Source organism: Pelodiscus sinensis, chromosome 10 (assembly GCF_052426305.1).
Source record: "Pelodiscus sinensis isolate ZL-2025 chromosome 10, ASM5242630v1, whole genome shotgun sequence".
In the NCBI taxonomy this organism is placed as follows: domain Eukaryota; kingdom Metazoa; phylum Chordata; order Testudines; family Trionychidae; genus Pelodiscus; species Pelodiscus sinensis.
Genome location: NC_143061.1, coordinates 4,104,527 through 4,125,565, shown reverse-complemented (window position 1 = coordinate 4,125,565; position 21,039 = coordinate 4,104,527). Strand labels below are relative to the sequence as shown.

Below are 21,039 nucleotides of genomic sequence, written 5' to 3'. Positions count from 1 at the left end.
ACTCTGTTCTTTGCCTCTTTAATTACCTCTTTTGGTTACGTGCCTGTGATGAGAGACTCCCCCCCTCCGTGCTGAGGGGGGCGTTTTCAGAGTAAGGCACAGGCCCTTGCATTTTTGTGCACCCGTGGGCACTGGCTTGCTGGGTCCCATCTCCCCGTTGGAGGCAGGGGATGTAACCACACACGTAGGTGGACAATTTCACCTCTTGTGCAGCAAGGCCAAAGTCAGACCCGGTGTGACCCTGGACTGTTCTTGGGCCATCAGTGATGGGGGGATGTGAGTGCCTGCATTTGTTTCTGAGGGGGAGGGGGTGGGCGGGAAATGTGGCCTTCAGAGCCTCCAGGAGTAGACGGCTGTGACGCAGATTAGGAATAAAATATGTTCAGAACGACCCTGTGACCAAATTTCCTCTCATTTTTCCCTCCCTTATGCGGAATGACTGTTGTGATGTGGCGGTGAGGTGGGCCGAGGGGTTCTGAGTATGGGACGGGGCTCAGGCTAGGGCCAGGGGGTTGCAGGACCGCGAGGGCTCTGTCTTGGGGTGCCGCCTCTGGCATGGGGCTGAGGGCTGAGACAGAGGATTGGCGTGTAAGGGTTCTGGCTGGGGATGGGGCAGAGGGTCCCATGGAGGTGTGAGGGGAGGCTCGGGACCAGGCCACAGGGAGTTTCAGTGCCACGCTGCTTCGGCCACAGTGGGAGGGGTCCAGGAATGGGCCACAGCGGGGAAGGGAATCCAGGCCTAGGCCACTCTGGCTGCTGCGGTTGGGGGCTGGAACTGGGGCTGGGTGGCCGCTGGGCTCAGTCGGGGAGGGTGAGACGTGCCTGGTTCCGGTCAGCCCTCTTCCGCCCGGCAGGCTGGAGGTTACGCCGGGGGTGGGGCAACCTTCCTCCTGTCCTCGTGCGGAAGCCTCTGCCCATGGTAGGCAGCCTCATGGCTTGCAGGGAACGTCGCCCGTGCCGTGTTTCTGAAAGGGGATCGGTGGCTTCACACGGGAGGCGATGTGCTGGGGGCAAACGCTGTACCGGGACGAGCAGAGCTTTGTGGCGCGGGAATAATACGGCCAGGCCCCTGCCGTCGCCCTGGAAGGCACGTCCTGCGTGTGTGTGATAAGTTAATGCAGGATATGAATGGTTATTAGTGCAGATGATCAGGTATGTGGTCACCCATCCTTCAGGTGACCCTAAATCCCTGACTGCCAGAAGCTGGGAGGGGAAGAGAAGTGTGGATGACACCCCAGGTCCTTCTAAATTCATGGTCCATTTTGGTCAATTTCACGGTCCTTACATTTAAAAAACAATAGATTTCATGATTTCTGCTATTTCCATCGGAAATTTCCCAGTGTTGTAATTGTAGGCGGGTTTTGATACTGTCCCCCCCCCGTACTTCTGCCCTGCTGCTGCTGGTGAGGCTGCTTTCAGAGCGAGGCGCTGGAGCGAGGTGGCTGCTGGCCGGGAGCCCAGCTCTGAAGTCAGCGCCACCAGCAGCAGAAGTAAAGGTGATCTGGTATGGTTCTGGCACCCTTACTTCTGTCCTGTGGCTGCGAAGCTGGGCCCTCAGTCAGCAGCCGCTGCTCTCCGACTGCCCAGCTCGGAAGGGTGTGCAGAAGTAAGGGTGCCAGAACCGTAATACCCCTAAAATAACCTTGTGACTCCCCATTGCAACTCCTTTGTGGGTCCGGGCCTCCCATTTGTGAAACATTTGTCTCCTCCTTGAAATCTGCATACTGCAGGGCAATGTTCCCTTTAATGCTTTCCACCCACGTGGGGAATAAATTTTGTTTTGTGCACTGAGGCATATGCAAATGTGCACCACCAGTAGAAACACATGCTGCCGGCTGTGAGTGCACTGCAGCGGGGCGGCATTTGAATCTCTCCCTGGTAGCCACTCGAGTGCTCAGCTTACAGGGAACACTGTAGGGTAAAAGCACACAACAGACCAGATTTCATGGCCTGTGACACGTTTTTCATGGCTGTGAATTTGGGAAGGCCCTAATCATGCCAATTATCCCATTTTGTATACTCTCCTAAAGCTGTGGTACTGACATTGTCAGAAGAATTAACTCTGGGCTAGAAGGCCACTTGGTCTGAGCTGGTGTGGATGTTCTTACATTCTTCTACATACAAATTGATGTTAAAATGCCCATTAGAATTGTCCTGGAGCGTTCTGTACCTTTCAGTACATATGCTGTATCGACACAGGGCCAGATCCGTAGCAGGTGTATGTTGGTTTGGTTCCATACCTCAGAGGATTCTTTTGGCAAGGCCGTTGTTCGTATGTTTTAAAGTAACCGTTTTGAACTCACTGTTGTTCTAAAACCACAGAGGCGTTTCTTCCTGAAATGCATTTCCTCCATCTCCGAGAGAGTCTCTCTACGCTCGCGAGGGCTGGAATGTGTGGCCACAAAAGCTGACGTCAAGTGAGGTGGCGTCTTCCTTCCCCCCAGTCAAAAACCCGGAGCTGGTTGGATTCCCTCCCTCAGCCCTGAGAAAAAGGGTGTGTTAATTTGCCCTCTGAAAACACATAAGTCAGTGCTTATTTGTCTCTGGATCGTTGTCCTTGAAGCCTTGAATAATGGTTGCATCAGCTCTGCAGAGCTGAGACAAGCAATTGTTTCCCACACAACTGACAGCAAAAGGGTCACGTTCTTGCCCGGCCCTGGATGATAGAAACAACATGAAAAGAAAAAGAAGAGAAAAGTCACACGTACCTTTTTTTTCCTCCCCCCCACCCCAAATAAAGTCTGTTTCCTCAAAACCCTGTTTTCACAGAAGGCTCTGTGTTTCCTAGAGTCAACGTTTCCATGTCTGAGAGAAGAGAGAGAAAAAAAAAAAAGCAGAAAGGCAGCATGTGGTCTGGCAGGCTGCCAGGAGGAGCGCGCTCTTTGGGGTTATTATTAGGTAGATAACTGTATCAAGCACTGACGCGTCATCGTGTCTCTGAAGGCTGCAGCGCTCCGTGTTTGAAATGCTGATACGTGTGAGGCTCGTGAGGAAATCGGGTGTACTTATTTCTAATAACTTTTTGTAGCAATAACTCAGTGTCAGAGGAGTTCCTGAGGGAGACGAGAGCGGCTCTGTCGGGATCCCCGGCTAAATTGAGGTTGGAGAAGAGCTTCCATGATTGCCCGATGCTTTTACCTGCGGTTAACTTTAATAAAAGCCAGCCCAGTGTGGCTGGCCTCTGACATACTTGGGGCTAGATGTACTCTTGGGTGAATCAAGTTCTTGCAGTAGTGGGTGGATTCAAGAGGGGCTTGTCAGGAGTAGAGGTTAGGGGTAGGGATGTAAGTCACTAGTCGACTAGTCCCTCGACTAGTTCGCGCCCCCACCTGGCTGCCTCAAGCTATGTCTAGACAGCCGGCTTCTTTTGGAAGAAGCTTTTCCAGGAGAGATCTTCCAAAAAAACTTCTTCTGAAAGAGAGCGTCCACACTGCCAAAGCACATCGGAAAAGCGGTCTGCTTTTTCGACAGATAGCATCCACGCTAAATGGACACTCTCTCGCATGTAAGCTGTGATTCCTATGGATGGAGTGGTCACCAGGTCACCTGTGCTTTTTCCTCTTTCCTCTTCTTCTGAAAGAACTCCCTCCCCCCGTCCACACGCCTTTTTCCGAAAGAGCTCTTTCAGAAGAGGGCTTCTTCCTCATAGAAAGAGGTTTACCAATGTGGGAAAAAACCCTCTGTTCTTTTGATTTTTTTCCCCCCCCCGAAAGAGCACGAATGCAGTGTGGACGTAATTGACGTTTTTTTCAGAATAACGGCCGTTTTTCCGAAAAAACTCTGCAGGGTAGATGTATCCCCTTATCAGAGGCAGCAAGGGCGGGGGAGCAGGAACCGGTGCTAGGGCAAGCCTGCTTAAAAGCCGGTTCCCCCAGCACTGTCTCTGGAGGGGGGCAGAGGGGTAGCAGGGATAGGTGTAAGCCGGGAATCAGCTGATTCCCGGCTCACACCCAGTCCTAGACGCTGCGCCTCTGCTTTTTGAATGTATGAAGAGCCTGCAGCTATCTATACATTTAAACATCAGAAGCGCAAGAGAGGGGAGGGGGGCGCTGGGTCCCCCCTCCTGCGCTTCCATGGCCAGGAGCTAACCCTGCTGCGGCTCCCCTGCTTATCAACTAGGGAGTTGATTAAACTAAATTTAACATGCCTAGTTAGTGGCCTTCAAGATATAGGCAAGGAATTGTGTTGTGGGTATAAGCGGTATCCGAAGGACTGCAATGGGAGACACAGATAAGTACAACACCGAATCCGGCCTAAGAAGTGTAGCGGGGGGGAGGGGGATGAGGAGGAAACGATGAACAAACCAGCAAGAAGGGGCAGAGTTGAAAGTCACGACATGGAACGTGCCGTGGCAGGCGAGCGGGGAGCCGGTGGCCGGATTCACGGAGCAGGGCACTGTGAGGAGCAGGCCAGGCCAGCAAAGTTCGGATAAAGTGCTCTGAGATCTTCAGAACCCTGTCTCTGGGACATGGCTGGGCTCGGTCTGTCTGTACCGTCTGTATCTGTGTAGGCCTATATATAACATACCAGTGGGAGGTATTTTGGCTGCTGCACTCACAGTTTTGAGCCACAACGAGAGATTTAAAAATATCTCCCTGTTCTAGGAACATACACTGTGACAGCTGTCACCCAGAGGGGGAGTGGCTTCCGAAAAGGGAACACAACATGAGTACTACGAGCGTCACTATGCGAGTCGATCACTTATTACCTCGCTAGCACCACGCGACGTGTGAGTTGCATGATTTTTTGCCTGTCAGAATTTTTTTGCACATCCAGTCAGGCAGCATCTGTTTCTCCTCCTTCTAACTTGCTATTTTGTGCCTGACAAATTTCCTAGGGTTTTGAACGAGCGGCAAGGCAAATCAGAGCTCAACAAAACACCGGCAGGGCGTGGGCAAGAAGTTAATTATATCTCAGCAGGTCCCAGAAAGTTCCTCAGGAGTGGGACCCTGTTTAGATAGCCTTCCGACCAATGTTCCCTCTAGTCTTTTTGATGTTGGTGCGGGATACATTTTGTTATATGCACCAATGCCTGTGTGAATGTGCACCACCAGGAGAAACACAATCCCAGCTGCGGGCACTCTGCTCATCAGCTGGGCAGCATTGGCTTCTCTTCTGAGTGGCTGCCCATGTGCACAATTTACAGGGAATGCTGCCTCCAATCAAGGCTGTTTTATGGCATCATATCATCGGTGGCCCTGTTCGGTTGTGGCCTCGTTGTGTAGAAACACATAGTGGCAGACGGTCCCAGCTTTACTAGGAGCGCAAGGAGGATCCCTTCCCTTTTTGTCCGTCCTCTATGCAGAGGTAAAGGAGAGTGGGTCTACTACACAACGTTGTACAGCAGGCATGCACACCTGGCACCTTCCAAAAGCGAAGGGGTATGTCTCCAGTGAGTTCTGCTGTGTGCGTGTGTGCAGGTGGCAACAGACAATGTTCTGGTCTGGAGATGTTCTCACACTGTGCTCGTCGCTGACACATCTCAGCACCTTCTAGTGCATTTAAACCGCGTGACTACATGGCATGATTTGTTCTGTCACCCTCTGCCCCGGGAGAAAGCGAGTGCAGGGGAATGATTTGGTTTGGCAGGGTTTCTTTGATTTTAAAATGTATTTTATTTTCAATGCAGATGTGGCGGTGTATTTATGCCAGTGAAAGCTGGGCCAAAAGTTGATAGCTTGGCCAAAGCAGGATGGGGAAGCCACGGGGTGGGAAGATGTTCCTGGGGTGAGGTGTCTCTCTTCTAATCTCTGATGTTACCCTTTGTATTTCTATGAAGCCAGCATCTCAATGTAAAAGGTGTTGTAAAAGACAGAAGATAGAGCTTACAATCTATATAAGAACGCAAGAATGGCCAGGCTGGGTCAGATCAAAGGTCCATCTAGCCCAGTATCTTGTCTGCTGACAGTGGCCCATGCCAGATGCCCCAGAGGGAGTGAACAGAACAGGGAATCATCAAGTGATCCCTCTCCTGTCATCCATTCCCAGCTTCTGACAAACAGAGGCTAGGGACACCATTCCTACCCACCCTGGCTAATAAGTATTGATGGACCTAACCTCCATGAATGTATCTAGTTCTTTTTTGAACCTTGTTAAAGTCTTGGCCTTCACAGCATCCTCTGGCAAGGAGTTCCACAGGTTGACTACATGCTGCGTGAAGAAAAACTTCCTTTTGTTTGCTTTAAACCTGAAAGATCTATCCTAATTTGACCAGTTTATAAGCTCTTGCCTTGATCTTCTCTAGCATAAATACACAGTAACATCTGCATTGAAAATAAACTACATTTATAAAAAGAAACCCTACCAAACCAAATCACTCCCCAGCACTCACTTCCCCCCGGGCAGAGGATGACAGAACAAAACATGCTGCAGGGATTTAAAATCTAGAGTCGCGTCATCTAAATCTCCTCAGACATACTGGGGTGGCGGTGGGGGGCGGATGTGCGTTCAAACCCCCGGCTCGAGTGAACATATTAGCTGTGTCCTTCCATTCCTATGCTCAGGGTGGGAATGGAAATGGAATTAACAAATCGGCACAGGGGTATTAAGAAGAGGGCAGGACACCTGGGGTACGTCTAGACTACATGGCTCCATCGACGGAGCCATGTAGATTTGTTTGTTCGGCAAAGGGAAATGAAGTCGTGATTTAAATAATCGCGGCTTCATTTAAATTTAAATGGCTGCCCTGCTCTGCCGATCAGCTGTTTGTCAGCAGATCGGGGCAGTCTGGATGCTCCCCTGTTGATATGAAAGCCCTTTATCGACCTCCCCGGTAAACCTCATCCTACGAGGCATAACGGGGAGGTCGATAAAGGGCTTTCAGGTTGGCACAGGAGCGTCCAGACTAGCGCGCTGAGACGACAAAGAGCTGATCAGCTGTTTATTGGCTCAGCGCGGCAGCCGCGATTATTTAAATGAAGCCACGATTATTTAAATGAAGCCGCGATTATTTAAATGAAGCCGCGATTATTTACTCCAAGATGCAAAGAGAAACCAGGTTGGAAAAGTCCCAAAGGGACTTCTGAATTTCCCCGTGTTGGTCTCTGAGCTACCCAGCCTTCTGGTTCCAGCCGTACCCTCTCCTTTCTCCTTCTGGGCTGCCCGCAGGCTGGCCGGCGCACTGGGGCAGCGGGGCCATACCACTCAGCTAAGCAGCCCCCTTCCCCCCCCCCCCCGCTGTAGCCAGTATTGCTTCATGAGGAGAATTGGTTATTTAAAAGCTTGGGAACCAGCCTGTTCCTCCAAAGCGCTGGCGTTGGAAGCAACCATTTCCACCGCACTGGGGTAAGAGGAGCATCCCCGTTCTGTTGGCTTCAGTAGCTTCTGCAGATCTCACCAGGGCACTGCAAGTAAAATGGGGAGAGGTCCCAGAATCGGGGGTGGAGGTATCCCGTTCGCCCAGCTCCCTGCTGTGCAGGCCACTTTCAGACAAGATGCTGGCTAGAGTTTGTTTAGTTTAACTTGCCTTGTCAGTAGCAAAAGCCCTGTCAGATGCCGGCTGGTTTGTGGGCCGGGAAGTTTGACCTCCCTTGAGTGATCTTTCATGGCCGGTTTTGCCTTTCTGATGCTTCCCATATCATTTTATACCACGAATGGGGTCATTAGAAGTCCAGGGGGAAGAGAGGTGGGGAGAGCACGTGAGTTACTGTCATATCAGCTGTCAACAGCCTGTCTACTCGGCTGTTCCAGAGAGCTGTCCTGGTTTGACTTCAGGGCTGGGGAACCGTTTTTCGGGTCAGGGGCCGCTGACCCACAGAAAAATCAGTTGGGGGCTGCACACAACTCCCCCCCCCCAAATCCTCACTGATGTGACCCCTAGCTGAGAAGGAGAAAGATGCTCCTCACATTCTTCACACACCAGAGCCTAGCGGGGCCCAGGCTGGTAGATTTTGTGTGCTCCAGCCCTGTGGGAGCCCTGAGCCTTGGGGGCCAGATCTAGGCAAGCCAGGGGTGCATCTAGCCCCTGGACCGTAGGTCCCCCACCCCTGTGTTACTCGGAGCCGTGCATGTTTCTTGGCTGCCGTTCTTTCTGCTGTGGCACTGAATTTTTAGCAAAAAACACGATGCAGGGGGGAAGCGTTCAGAGATCACCCGGATGGGGCATGGTCTAACGTCAGATGAGGCCCCTGCCTTGCAAAATGGCCTTTTCTCTTTCTGATCGTAGCTAACGCTGCCCATGTCTCCTGACCTGGTGAGAGCTGAAACCGCAGTGCCGTGACCCAGAGTGACAGCAGCAACGGATTAAACACAAATACATAGAAAGCTTCGGGCGCGGGGGCGGCTTTGGAAGAGCAGAAGGGTGGAAAATATTTCTGGCGTGGTGTCCTAGGCTGTCAGGAAGCAGCTAACGCATGACCGTGAAAGACGAGTAAAAGGAAGGTGGCGGAGGACATGTACATAACAGGAGGCTGGTGGTGGGGTACCTCCCCTCCCCCCGTCTTCTGCCTGGGTGGGGAGCGCAGTAGCAGCTGCTGGAACGGCGGTACATTCTGTTCGCTTCCCCTGCGCGGGGAACACATGATGTAACCCGTCGTTTTGTGCAGAGTAGGAGGGGATGTCACACTGGGAAATAAATGTGGCCCTGGCAGTTTTACGTTTCACTTTCAGCCATGTAACATAACAGCTATGGAGTGACTGCAACCCCTGTGAAGTCGCTTGATTTTTCCATTCTTCTTTTAGCCGAGGCCCGGCAGGCGAGCGCTGGTGTGTCTGTTCCAGCAGTCTGCAGGCTGTGCCTCTGTTTCCTCTTTGCCCAGGAACCTAGAACACTGCATGTGAAGACAGTACCCCAGTTTTCCTCTTGTCTGCGGGCGTATTGTCTCCGTGAGCGCTAGCTCTGTATCTAGATACAGGACGTTGTGAGTGCATATGCGTGTGTGTACGTACTAGGGGAGTTAGCGTGTAACCGACTCACCGTTTAACCGATAAGCAGATGCACGCAGCCAGCTCCTGGGGAGGCGGCTTCTCTGCGGCAGAGCTGAATGGGCAGCCCCTGGAGCCGAGCAGGCAGCCCCTACCGGTCCGGCTCCCAGGTAAAGGCTTCTCTGCCGCAGCCGCAGGGAAGTTGTATCCCTGGGAGCCAGGCTGTTGCCTCTGCAGTATAAAGCTTGTTCACGCTTTATACTTCAGAGCCCCCCAGTGTGTAACCATGTAACTGCTGAGTTTTTTCACGGTTACCTATTTAACCGACTTTTACCATCCCTAGTGTGTACGCAGCGTGACTTGCCCTGCATGAACAAATCCATGCACTTGAGTGGGAAAAATTAGTTGTCGCTGGGCTAACTTGAAAGGAACTTCACCTTATATTGAGCCCCTAATTCGCATCAGGTGCGAGGGAGAGTCGCTGTAGACAATGGGAGAAGAACAGAAACATTTCTCCAATTTATTTTTGAAATCTCCCGGTGAAAACCTCCCACGGCAGCGTTCAAGATCCAGGGATTGTGGCTTTAAGCATCGGGAAGCAGAACTGACCGCTCTGAGCTGTTTTCCAAGGGGATTGGAAGAATCATAGGGTACGTCTAAACTACATGCCTCCGTCGACGGAGCCATGTAGATTAGCCAGACTGGCAGAGGGAAATGAAGCCGCGATTAAAATAATCGCGGCTTCATTTAAATTTAAATGGCTGCCCCGCTCTGCCGATCAGCTGTTTGTCGGCAGATCGGGGCAGTCTGGACGCGCCGTGTCGACAAAGAAGCCTTTCTTGATCGGCACAGGTATGCCTCATGAAACCAGGTTTACCTGTGCCGATCAAGAAAGGCTTCTTTGTCGGCGCGTTGCGTCCAGACTGCCCCAATCTGCCGACAAACAGCTGATCGGCAGAGCGGGGCAGCCATTTAAATTTAAATGAAGCCGCGATTATTTTAATCGCGGCTTCATTTCCCTCTGCCGATCTGGCTAATCTACATGGCTCCGTCGACGGAGGCATGTAGTCTAGACACACCCATAGAGCGCTAGGACTGGAAGGGACCTCGCGAGGTCATCAAGGCCAGTCCCCTGCTCTCCCGGCAGGACCCAGCACCGTCTAGATCAGGGGTCTCCAGCCTTTTAAAGGATGAGATCACTTTTTGAATTTAAGTGCAATCCAGGATCTACCTCAGAGCCAGGTGCCTTTGGCCTCCTTCTTCGTGCCCCTTCTCTAAGGCCCTGCCCCGGCTCACTCCATCCTCCCTCCCTTTCACCAGGCAGGGCAGAGGGTGGGGGCGCAGGATTTGGAGTGGTAGCGGGGCTCTGAGCTGAACCTGGGGCAGGGAATTGGGGTGCTGGAGGGGGTGCAGGGTCCAGGCTCTAAGAGGGAGTTAGGGTTCAGGGGGCTAGGGCAGGGGTTTGAAGTGCAGGAGGGGGTTCGTGACTGGGGCAGGGGTTTGGGATGCTGGCTCCAGCTGGACGCTGCTTACCCCAGGTGGCTTCTGGGTGGGGGTGCAGTGGGGCTAAGGCACGTTCCCCTCTTCCCTGGCCCTGCACCCTCTCAAAAGCAGCCAGCAAACTTCATCCCAAGCCCTGTTGTGCCCCCTCCCATCCATTCTGTGGAGACAGATTGCAGGGTGGGAGAGGGGCCCCCTGACATCAGCGGCCCTCTTCTTCCGTCCCTACTCTGCACCGCAAGCAGGAGGCTCCGGGGGTGGAGTGGGGTGGGGGACCCAAGGGAAAGGGCAGGAGATGCACAGCGGTAGGGGGAGGGGCAGCTGAAGTGGTGACCCTTGATAGCCTCTTGGCCAAACCCAGTCAGGATCACCTGTCAGGGGCTCCAAGATCTACCAGTAGATCCGACCACTGGTCTAGACCATCCCTGACAGGTGTCTGTCTAACCTGCTCTTCAATATCTCCAGTGATGGGGATTCCACAACCCCCCTAGGCAATTTATTCCAGTGTTTCACCACCCTGACAGGCAGGAAGTTTTTCCTACTGTCCAACCTAAACCTCCCTTGCTGCAATTTAAGCCCATTGCTTCTTGTCCTAACCTCAGAGGCCAAGGAGAACAATTTTTCTCCCTCCTCCTTGTATCTCCCTTTCAAGTACTTGAAAACTGCTCTCATGTCCCCTCTCAGCCTTCTCTTCTCTAAACTAAACAAGCCCGGTTCTTTCATTCTTCCCTTCTAGCTCATGTTCTCTAGACCTGCCATCATTTTTGTTGCTCTTCTCTCTACCTTGATAGCAAAGGAAGCCTTAAAAGCTAATGAAGACCCTGATTCAGGAAGACATTCATAGTCAGGAAGGTCTCTCAGGGCGTGTCTAGACTACATCCCTCTGGCGCCAGAGGGATGTAAATTAGACATACTGAAATTGCGAATGAAGCGGGGATTTAAATATCTCATGCTTCATTAGAATAAAAATGGCCGCTGCTTTTTGCCGACACAGCAATTTGCCAGCAAAAAACGGCAGTCTAGATGGGGATCGGTCGGCAAGGAAAGCCTTTTCCGACAGATCCCTTATGCCTCATGCAACGAGATTTACAGGATTGGTTGGAAAAGTCTTTCCTTGTTGACCGATTCCTGTCTAGATTGCCGCTTTTTGCTGGCAAATTGCCGCGGTGGAAAAAGCGGCAGCCATTTTTATTCTAATGAAGCGTGGGATATTTAAATACCCACTTCATTAGCAATTTTGGTATGTCTAATTTACATCCCTCTGGCGACAGAGGGATGTAGTCTAGACACACCCTTAAAGTCCTGTTGAAGATTTAGGAGCAAGTTTTTAATTGTGTTCCTGACTTGGGGCCTTACGCTACGTCTACACTGCCATGCTATTTTGGGATATCAGAGTTTCCCGAAATAGCTATCCTGCGTCTTAACAGCAAGCCCGTTGTTTTGGGCTCACTATTCCGACATCCTTGTAAACCCCATTTCATGAGAAGTAAGGGACGTTTCAGAATAGCGGGTTATTTTGCTGTGTAGACAGTGCCAAATTACAAAATAAGCTATTTTGAAATAAGATTGAAATAAGATATACAATTTGCATAGCTCAAATTATGTATCTTATTTTGACCTACGGTGCAGGGTAGACGTAGCCTTAGGATGTGTATATCACCAAGCAAACTGGATTTTTAAGTTTTTCACTGCTAGTACTCAGAAGACGTTTGGTGTTGCAGGCTCTCCCCATTTTCTTGCTAGTTACACCGTATATGGCCGTTTTTCTTAAAGGCTCCAGCTCCTGTTTATTTAAAACTCTCATTCCAATAAAGTAAGTTTTTAGCCCTCGTGGTTGTGCATAAGTGCGAAAACATGACTCATAAAAGGCTCCAAACCGGAGTGCGAAAGTAAGAACCTGATCTGGATTCATTTAAAAATGGCTTTATTATTAAGCTGATCTGAGTCATTTGGGGGCCGGGCTCCTGGTTTTTGACCCTGTGAGTTTGGTGGCGCGTCATAGTACAAGAAGCAAATACATTTATTCGGAACGTGTGATGGGAGGAGTTGACTGGGCTCATGGTTTGGTGGAAGGGTCAGGGCATAAGCCACTGTTTCTGTCTACTCAAGAGAATACCAGTGGGAGCTGTGCATTTGATGTCTAAGAGAAAGTATTGAACAGTTAAATGTTCAGGTCTTTTTTCTTTATGCCAACAAAGGCTTCTTGAGAAGTGACGCATCGCTATAAAAAGCTGCATGAGGTTGGTTCTAATAAGCCAGGTTAGTCCAGCCATTTAGGGCAGTCGCTTTTGATGTTCGCCTGCCTGCCAGCCATGACCCATTTTGGCTTGAAGCCCTTCAAAATAGACTGGGTGAGTGACAGGGGAATGCACAGTCTGTTGCATAACCCCCTCCGCCCCCAAAATGTGTTGGATGACCAGACTGATGCCTCACCTGCTTTGCGGATGCCATTTAAATGAAGACATTCCCTGATCCGGAAAACATTTATCCCCCCGACCTTTGTGGGCATGTGGTGCTGGCTGATACTCAAGACTTTCTGCTGGGCAAACGAGAGTGGATTTCATTGAGCTCGGAGGAAAAAAATCGCCTTGCGGGCCACGGTTCTGCGGGCATAGTGAGTGGGCGGCGGCCGCTCTGTGGCAAGGGTGTAGGCCTGTGTGGCTGGCGTTGGATGGGACGAAGGCTGTCCGAGAAGCATTGCCGGTGTGCCGCCAAGCTGCGTGTGTCCTCTGGGTTGGTAAAATGCCTTACCAAGCTCTCCCCTCCAGCCGGGTGAGGCAGACACGGCTGCAGAGAGGGATGCCATTTGCTTTGCAAATTTTCCCGCTTCCTATCCCCCATGTAGCTTCCCTCCCGTCTCTACTCCTCAGGAAGCAGGGCAGCACTGCGGTCTCCCGGGATGAAGGGGATGCGAATGGCATTAGATCACTGTCTAGGGCGATTCCCACTCTTGTGTCCATGATCAAAGATTTGGCTGGGAAGGAAGACGGTCTTCTCTCACTCCCACCTTAGCCCATCCCCAGGGGTCTCATGGGCAGGCCTTGTCCTCCTCTGAGGTACTGAACTGTGGTTTCTCATTAGACGGGGTGGAGAACCTAGGGCCCGGGGGCTGGATTCGACCACCCCCAGCTTGCCTGGATCCGGTCCCCAAGGCTCACTGTGTCCCCCCAGCATTGGGGAGCACATGCTGGTGTTCCAGCTGGGCGTTGGCCCACCTCACGGCTGGAGCGCACAAAATCTACCAGCATGGGCCCCACTAGGCTCTGGGTGTGAGGGGAATGTGGGGAGCGTCTTTCTCCTCAGTCAGGGGCCATGTCAGTGAGGTGTGTGGCCCCTGGATGATTTTTCTGTGGGTCTTTGCCCCCCCATCTCTGCGTTAGTCGTCGTCCAGTCAAACTCTTGGTAAATCTTCGATTCCACGTGATTGAATAATCTTAAGTTAAAACTGTAGACATGTACAAGCTGTGTATGGTGGACAGAGTATAGAAAAAACGTTCTTTAGCCCTTCTCTCCCCCCAAAACACAGCAGTGTATCAGGCTTAATTCTTGCGAGTACAACTGTTTGTTTCACTGCAAGGTAACCTAGCAACCTACACACAGTGCACCATTTACAACTGTAAAAACCATCCAGCACTATTTCAGTCGGACATGGATCAATTTAGTTTTCGAAAACGAGGAGGAGGCATTAGTAGAGAAAACGATGAAAGTCCCAGACCATCTACAGATAATGAGCCAGCTAAGAAAATAAAGTGATTAAAAAAACCATGACAACACATACTTGAAGTTTGGTTTCTTCTTTACTGGATTAGATGAGTACCCGTTCCCTCTGTGTGTTATAATATAGCTGTTATTGCATACTTTTATTTGATTCTTTTCTTAATAATAGACTAGGGTCGGATCTTTACTAACACAGCACAAATTCAAATTGTACACTTAAAAAAAATGAAAACACAATATAGTGTTAAAACACAATGTGTTTTAATCATTCTGTGAATATTTTTGTGTTGCTTATTGTTCAGTTCTACACATTGTACACTCAAACATTGCATCTTCCTTGGTTGAAAACCATGTTTGCTCTCATCATTTTTTCTTTGAAGCTCAGCTTTACTAAAACTTGTTTTAAAGATCTTGAAGCATTTCTTTGAGTGCATATTGCTGGGAATTTATATCATGACAATGGTTCATATTAAAATGGAAAGGAAAGGGATAATGTGTACGGTGTTATAATTAGCATAGAATCTAAGAATACTGGAAGGGACCTCGAGAGGTCATCAAGTTCAGTCTGTTGCCCTCTCAGCAGGACAAAGCACCGTTTAGATCATCTCTGACAACTGTTTGTCTAACCTGCTCTTAACTATCTCCAGTGATGGATATTCCACAACCCCCTAGGCAATTTATTCCAGTGTTCAACCACCCTGACAGGTAGGAAGTTTTTCCTAATGTCCAACCTAAATCTTCCTTGCTGTAATTTAAGCCCCTTGCATCTTGTCCTATCATCAGAGGCCAAGGAGGACAATTTTTCTCCCTCCTCCCTATGACTCCCTTTTTGATACCTGAAAACTGCTCTCATGTCCCCTCTGTCTTCTCTTTTCCAAACTAAACAAGCACAGTTCTTCCAGTCTTCTTTCATAGGTCATGTTTTCAAGACCTTTCATTATTTTTGTTGTTCTTCTCTGGACTTTCTCCAATTTCTGTACGTCTTTCTTGAAATGTGGGGCCCAGAACTGGACACAATAGTCCAACTGAGGCCTAACCAGCGCAGAGTAGAGCGGAAGAATGACTTCTGTCTTTTTCACCACACTCCTGTTAATGCAGTCCAGAATCATGTTGGCTTTTTTTGCAACAGTATCACACTGACGACTCCTATTTAGCTTGTGGTCCACTAAGACCCCTAGATTACAATTAATAATGTTCCTCAAAAAAGTGTTTATAGGGAGCTGCAGTGACTATGACTAGAGTCCTGCAAATCCACAGGGATCCACTTTATGTCTGCAGGTATCCGCATCCATGGATTTGTATATGGCTCTCCAGGCGGCTCATTTTGCAGATACGGATGCAGATGCAGATATGGATTTTATATCTGTGCAGAGCTCTAGCTACGACAACTGCACAGCTGGGTCTTGAGGGGGGAAAAAACTGTGGAACATTTGCCCCAAATTTGGATGTTTTACTCCTGCAGGCAGCTAGAAGATAAAGCTTGTTAAAGCAAACTTCCAGGCGCATTAGGTTTCACTACTAGGCTGCAGGTTCAAATCCGATGCAGGTCAGTGGTGACTTTTGGTCTCTGTCTTATGGAGCCCAAAGGCCGGAGAACTTTCCCGAATAATTCCTTTGGACCTAGCGCATATCTTAATAAAATTCCAGGCTTGAATAATGCGAGATTGGAAACAGAGGCACAAAAAAGTGAAGTGCCCTGCGGAGGCATCGCAAAGTTTGTTGGCAAAGCTGGGACTAGCTTGCAGATCTCCTGACTCCCAGCCCAGTGCTGTTCCCAGTAGCCGAAAGGAGGTTGTCTGTGTTTGGTGAGCTGGTGTGAAAAGACCTTGGTTCTCAGTGGTGTTCCCATCAAAGCAAGCCCTATCTCAAGCTCCTTGTCTCTCATTTTCAGCCAAAAGACAAAGGGATGAGTGTTACGGGGAGCCCAAACTATCATCTGCTTCCTTCTAGAAGAAGTCCCCCCAACTTCTAGATAGTTTGGTCCTGCCATGAGGGAGGGGACTGGCTTTGATGTCCTCTCGAGGGCCCTTCCAGTTCTAGGATTCCATGCTTCTGTTCTGAGGCATGTTGGGTTGAGCCTGACCGGTGTGTATTCTGCCAGTAACAGGCCTTCAGCCGTCAGGTGTGTCCTTGTGTCCCCTTCCCTGACCTCCCAACCAGCTGCCCAGATGGGCGAGTGCGTTGTACGGACGACATCACTTGAAAGACCCGTCTGCTCCAGGTGCCCGCAGAGATGAAAGGGGCCCGTATCTGTAGCTACCAGTCAGGCGCTCTTATGGGACGTAACCCCCAGTCTCCATGGATAAGCCAGGTGGTGCCTGTGGTCTGGTGGGGGGGTGGGAGAAGCACTCAGTGATTCGCTGGTAATTGTAACGGGGGCGTCTCCTGGTTAGTGTTCTGTAAGTGCAGCTAATGTCAGGGCAGAGCATACGACCGCCTTGGTTTGGGGTTTTCAGGGTTACAAAGCCTGAGAAGAACAGGAAAGTTGGTGGGTTTCTGAGTCGAGGACAACCTTCCCCGATGGCGACCTGGTTCCAGGTGTGCTAGCTGCTGCACGGAACGAGCATGAGGATTAAAACAAGCCCCTCTCTCTGCCCAAGCACCCTCCTAGGATTAAAAAGCAGTCAGCCTCTGCCCCGCAGCGCCTCCAAATGATGTCAGGGGGCGGGGTGGGAAGTGACCAATGGCAGGGAGAGGCGGGGGCAGGAAAGGGGAGGGCCATGCCAGGGCAGGTGCCTGCCTAGGAGTAAAGCGAAACTGACGAGCACGGGTTTTGCGCTGTCCCACCTGATGGAGGAACAAAGAAGCAAACGAATTGCACGCAGGGGGAAGGAGCTTGGGAAGTGCTGCTTTGGCTTGGCTAGCCTGCGGCAGTGCAGGACGGATTGTTAAGAAATCTTTTCACAATCTGAGCTTGATGCTGATAGGGTCCCTGCAAAATAGATTCTTTGTTTGGCCCAATCCTGCAGGGAGAGCCATGTAGTTTGTGTCCTGCATGAGTATGGGGCCCTGCAGGGGCTGTGCTTGGGCACAGGGGACCGAAGTGTGTTCTTGTCCCTGTGCTCAGTGCTGGGAACCTGAGTTCTTGTTTGAGTGTCTGGAATGATGATGTGACTGCAGCCAGGTCCCCACTTTCATAGCACACTAGTCTGGAAGCCAGGAGTCATGGGTCCTTCTCCTAGCTCTGTCACCGGAAGTCCATGTTCCTGTCTGCTACATCTACACTGCAGGCTTTTTGAGCAAGAAGCTATTTGTGAAAGAGATCTTCCGCAAAAACATCTTGCGCAAAAGTGCGTCCGCACTACAAAAGTGCATCACAAAAGAGATGTGCTTTTGCGTAAGAGAGAGTCCACACTGCATGGACGCTCTTGCGCAAGAAAACTCTGATTGCCCATTAACAGAATGGCCGTCAGCGCACCTGTGCTTTTTCTGAATGGCTCTTTTTGCACAAGAAACCCCTGTTGAGCATCCACACACACCATTTTGTGCAAGAACTCTTGCGCAGAAAGGAGTTATTTCTCATAGAAAGTGGATTACCTACGCCGCAAAAAGCCCTCTGTTCTGCCGTTCTACTGTACATTTTATTGCACAAAAACGCACTTCAGGTGTGGACGCTCCACAGGTTTTTGCGCAAAAATAGCTGTTTTTGCGCAAAACCTCTGTAGTGTAGATGTAGCCTGACAGGACATTTAGAGTGGATGTTCAGATCATCTGCGAATAAAACCTTGATCAAACGTATCGCTGAAAAAGTGACTCTGGTGAAGAGTTTGGGAGGAGACAGATTCAGAGCTAGTATAAAACAGTCCAAATGTTCCCCACGGGTATTAATGAACACTGGCAATGTAGAGTGTTTCCCATGAAAAGTTCAGAAAGAAACAGAAGAATTTTCATGTCTTTTTACTTTTTTTTTTTTAACTGACACGTGTGGTTTTTGAAACCCACAATAAAAATCTTTGGGGATTTTTTTTTTCTTTTGTCAAAACAACCAGGAAGTTTCGACCACCAAGGAAATTTCCCAGGAAAGTCAGTTTTTCATTGGAAAGGAGATTTGAAGCAAAGCTTTCAGTAAAACACAGCTAATCCCAACCCTCAAAGCCGCTTGCCATATATGGATGTGCTGGGAAGAGGTGGATTGGATTTGTGGGGAGGAGGTGGGAGTTCTTTTAAAAGCTGGCAGAGGTAGTCTAATAGGAGGTGATTGCTGTGATCTCATTTTGAATGTAATGCCTTTCGTCAGTTGTGCCTGTTGTCTGTGCCGTGTGTATTTTGAGAGTCTAACAGCTTCCCTGCCTCCACCAGATCTTGTTCTACCCTCTGCTTCAGAACCATCGCATTGTATTGAGTTGATGTGCCGTGGCCTCATAATGTCTAACGCTTTCCATCACTGCTTGTTACCTGCCAGTGCAAGGCTCCTCTGCTCCATCCCTCGTGTTCCCTCAAGGGCTGGGATGGCATATGTGTTTCTGAGCCGGGGTGGGGGGGTTAGATGATCCTGAGACGGCATATGCAAAATAAAAAGCATGAATTCGGCATGAACGCTCCCCTGATGGGGGCTGGGACCGTTGGCTTTTTTTTTAGCAGCTCCTCTGTCTTTCTGAAGATGCACCTCCTTATTGCTCGGCCTTTTAGTTTCTTTGTTTTTTTAAAAAAGGCCTGTTCTTTGGCATGGTCGCTAGTGACCACGTTGCCTACGAGAAGGGGAATTTCAGAAGAGTTCACCTCCAGATCTCCTCTCTGTCTTGCTGGGTACGTTTCAGGAGCTCATCGGAGGAGATGGCTTCTGGTTGGAAGCATGTGTCCTCTTCTGGATCCATCTCTCATAAGGATCTTCCACACAGGCCAGATTCCGCCGAGGGGCAGGTGGTTTTCTCAGGGATGGGTCTGCAGCTATGGAAGTGTATCCCCCCCGGAAGTGAGGACCAGTCTTCCGTGTAAGCCAGTGGTGGGAAACCTATGGGCATGCAGCCCATGGGGTTCTTTGTGTGGCCCATGAGACATTTTGTTTGCCGCTGCCCATGTGCAGGGTTGCCAGATGCTGCTGGTTTTCGTCTCTGTAGCTTTTTTCCTTTCTATTCCAAAAGTGAAGGGCGGGCTGATTGCACACAGTGTTGAGAGCCATTCGCTCCCTCTACGTCCAATCCCAGCGCTGCTACACGTCTGTCGGAGCATCCCGCCAGTTCTAGGCACGCCAGCACAGTGAGCCAAACTGCCCTATCCCGGAAGATTGCCACGGTTACCACAGTCTTGCGGCCCAGTGAGATGGAGGGCCACTTGTGTAGCCCGGTCACTAGCCTAGGTTGCCCCTCGTTGATGTAAGCTTGGCGCTAGTGTGGCCACTCAGGAGAAGTTCAGGTGCCGCCCTGCTGCTGAGCAGAGTGCCCACAGCAATGTTTTGTGTTTCTATTGGCGGTGCACATTTATGCCTGCCTTGGTGCTCATAAAATTTATTCCCCACATGTGGAAAAAAAAATTCTGCACATAGTTGGAAGAGATTAGAGGGAACTTTGCTGAGGACCATCTCAAATCTTCCACTCCTAATGCGGGATACATTTCTCCCACCCGCTTCCTGTCTTCCAAAGCAGCCTGTGCAATTGTAAGCCCTCCCACCCCCACCTGTGTACCAAAGCACACCACTGCTCCGCTCACACTGTTCTCCCTCTGGAGAGAGGATGAGAGGTGGAGCCGATGGGAAGCTGGGCCCATTTGATCAAAATGCGTTTTAGTGCCGCGAAACACACAGTGATGCGTCGAGGAAGGAGGACCGCAGGCCAGACCTATAGAATGGCGAACTGTGTCCTGCAGAGCAGGAATTCTGAAAGGATCTAGGGGTCAGACAAACAACTCGACTTGAGCTCCCAGTACCATGCTAGGACCAAAAGGGCTAATGCAAGCCTTGGATCTATAAACGGGAGGAAGGATGGGATTTCACCTCTCTGTGTGGCATTGGTGAGACCGGTACTGGACCAGTGCGTTCAATTCTGGCATCCCAGTTTTAAAAAGGACGTTGGAAAATTGTTGAGGGTCCAGAAAAGAGCCAGAAGAATGATTCATGTTTGGACAAAACGCGTAACAGTGAGAGAATGAAGTGCTAAATCAGTTAACTTCCAGACACACAATTGAGAGGGGCGCTGCTTACCGAGTGTATGTACTTCCCAAGGGCTCTTAAATCTAACCGAAAAAGGCAGGACAAGAATCAATGGCTGGGAGCCAAAGCCACCAGACATATTAGAAATCAGACATCATTAAAGCCCTGCAAATCCACAGATAGCCGCTTGATAGCCATGGATCATGTCGCGGATCGTGGGTTGGATGCAGAGCCAGCCTTTGTATCTGTGCGTGGCTCTCGACATAATGGGAGGGAGGCTGGATTCATGATTGATGCAAGCTACCCAGGGAAGCGGCGAGCTTCTCTGGTTCCCCATGTCTTCAGTTCAGGACTGACGGCCCTTTTGGAAGAGATGCTGTAGCCAGACACAAGTTGTTGACTCAGTCCATGGTAGCTGGATCAAAATGCAGGACAATGTAGCACTTTAAAGACTAACAAGATGGTTTATTAGACGATGAGCTTTCGTGGGCCAGACCCACTTCCTCAGATCAAATAGTGGAAGAAAGTAGTCACAACCATATATACCAAAGGATACAATTTAAAAAAAATGAACAAATATGAAAAGGACAAATCACATTGCAGAACAGAAGGGGGATGCGGGGGGGTGGGAAGGGGGAGGAAGGAAGGTAAGTGTCTGTGAATTGCTGATATTAAAGGTAGGGAGAGTGGGATGTTTGTGAGTTAATGGTATTACAGGTGATAATTGGGGAAACTGTCTTGGTAATGGGTGAGAAAGTTCAAAGACTTGTTAAGTCCTTGTTGGTAAGTGTCGAATTTTAACATGAATGACAGTTCAGAGGATTCCCTTTCAAGTGCAGATGTAAAAGGTCTTTGTAGCAGAATGCAGGTGGCTA

General features: G+C 50.1%; 1 protein-coding gene across 5 annotated transcripts in view; it reads left to right on the top strand.

The window, feature by feature from the left end:
* Positions 1-21,039, top strand: part of LPP (LIM domain containing preferred translocation partner in lipoma) — a 558,558-nt gene that overhangs the window by 126,222 nt on the left and 411,297 nt on the right. For 2 of the 5 annotated variants that reach the window (XM_075938238.2, XM_075938237.2), the window contains exon 3: positions 4,605-4,729. The exons of the other annotated variants lie outside the window; for them this stretch is intronic. The gene's annotated coding sequence lies outside the window, so the exon portion shown is untranslated. The remainder of the gene's footprint in view (positions 1-4,604; positions 4,730-21,039) is intronic. 5 annotated transcript variants of the gene reach the window in all.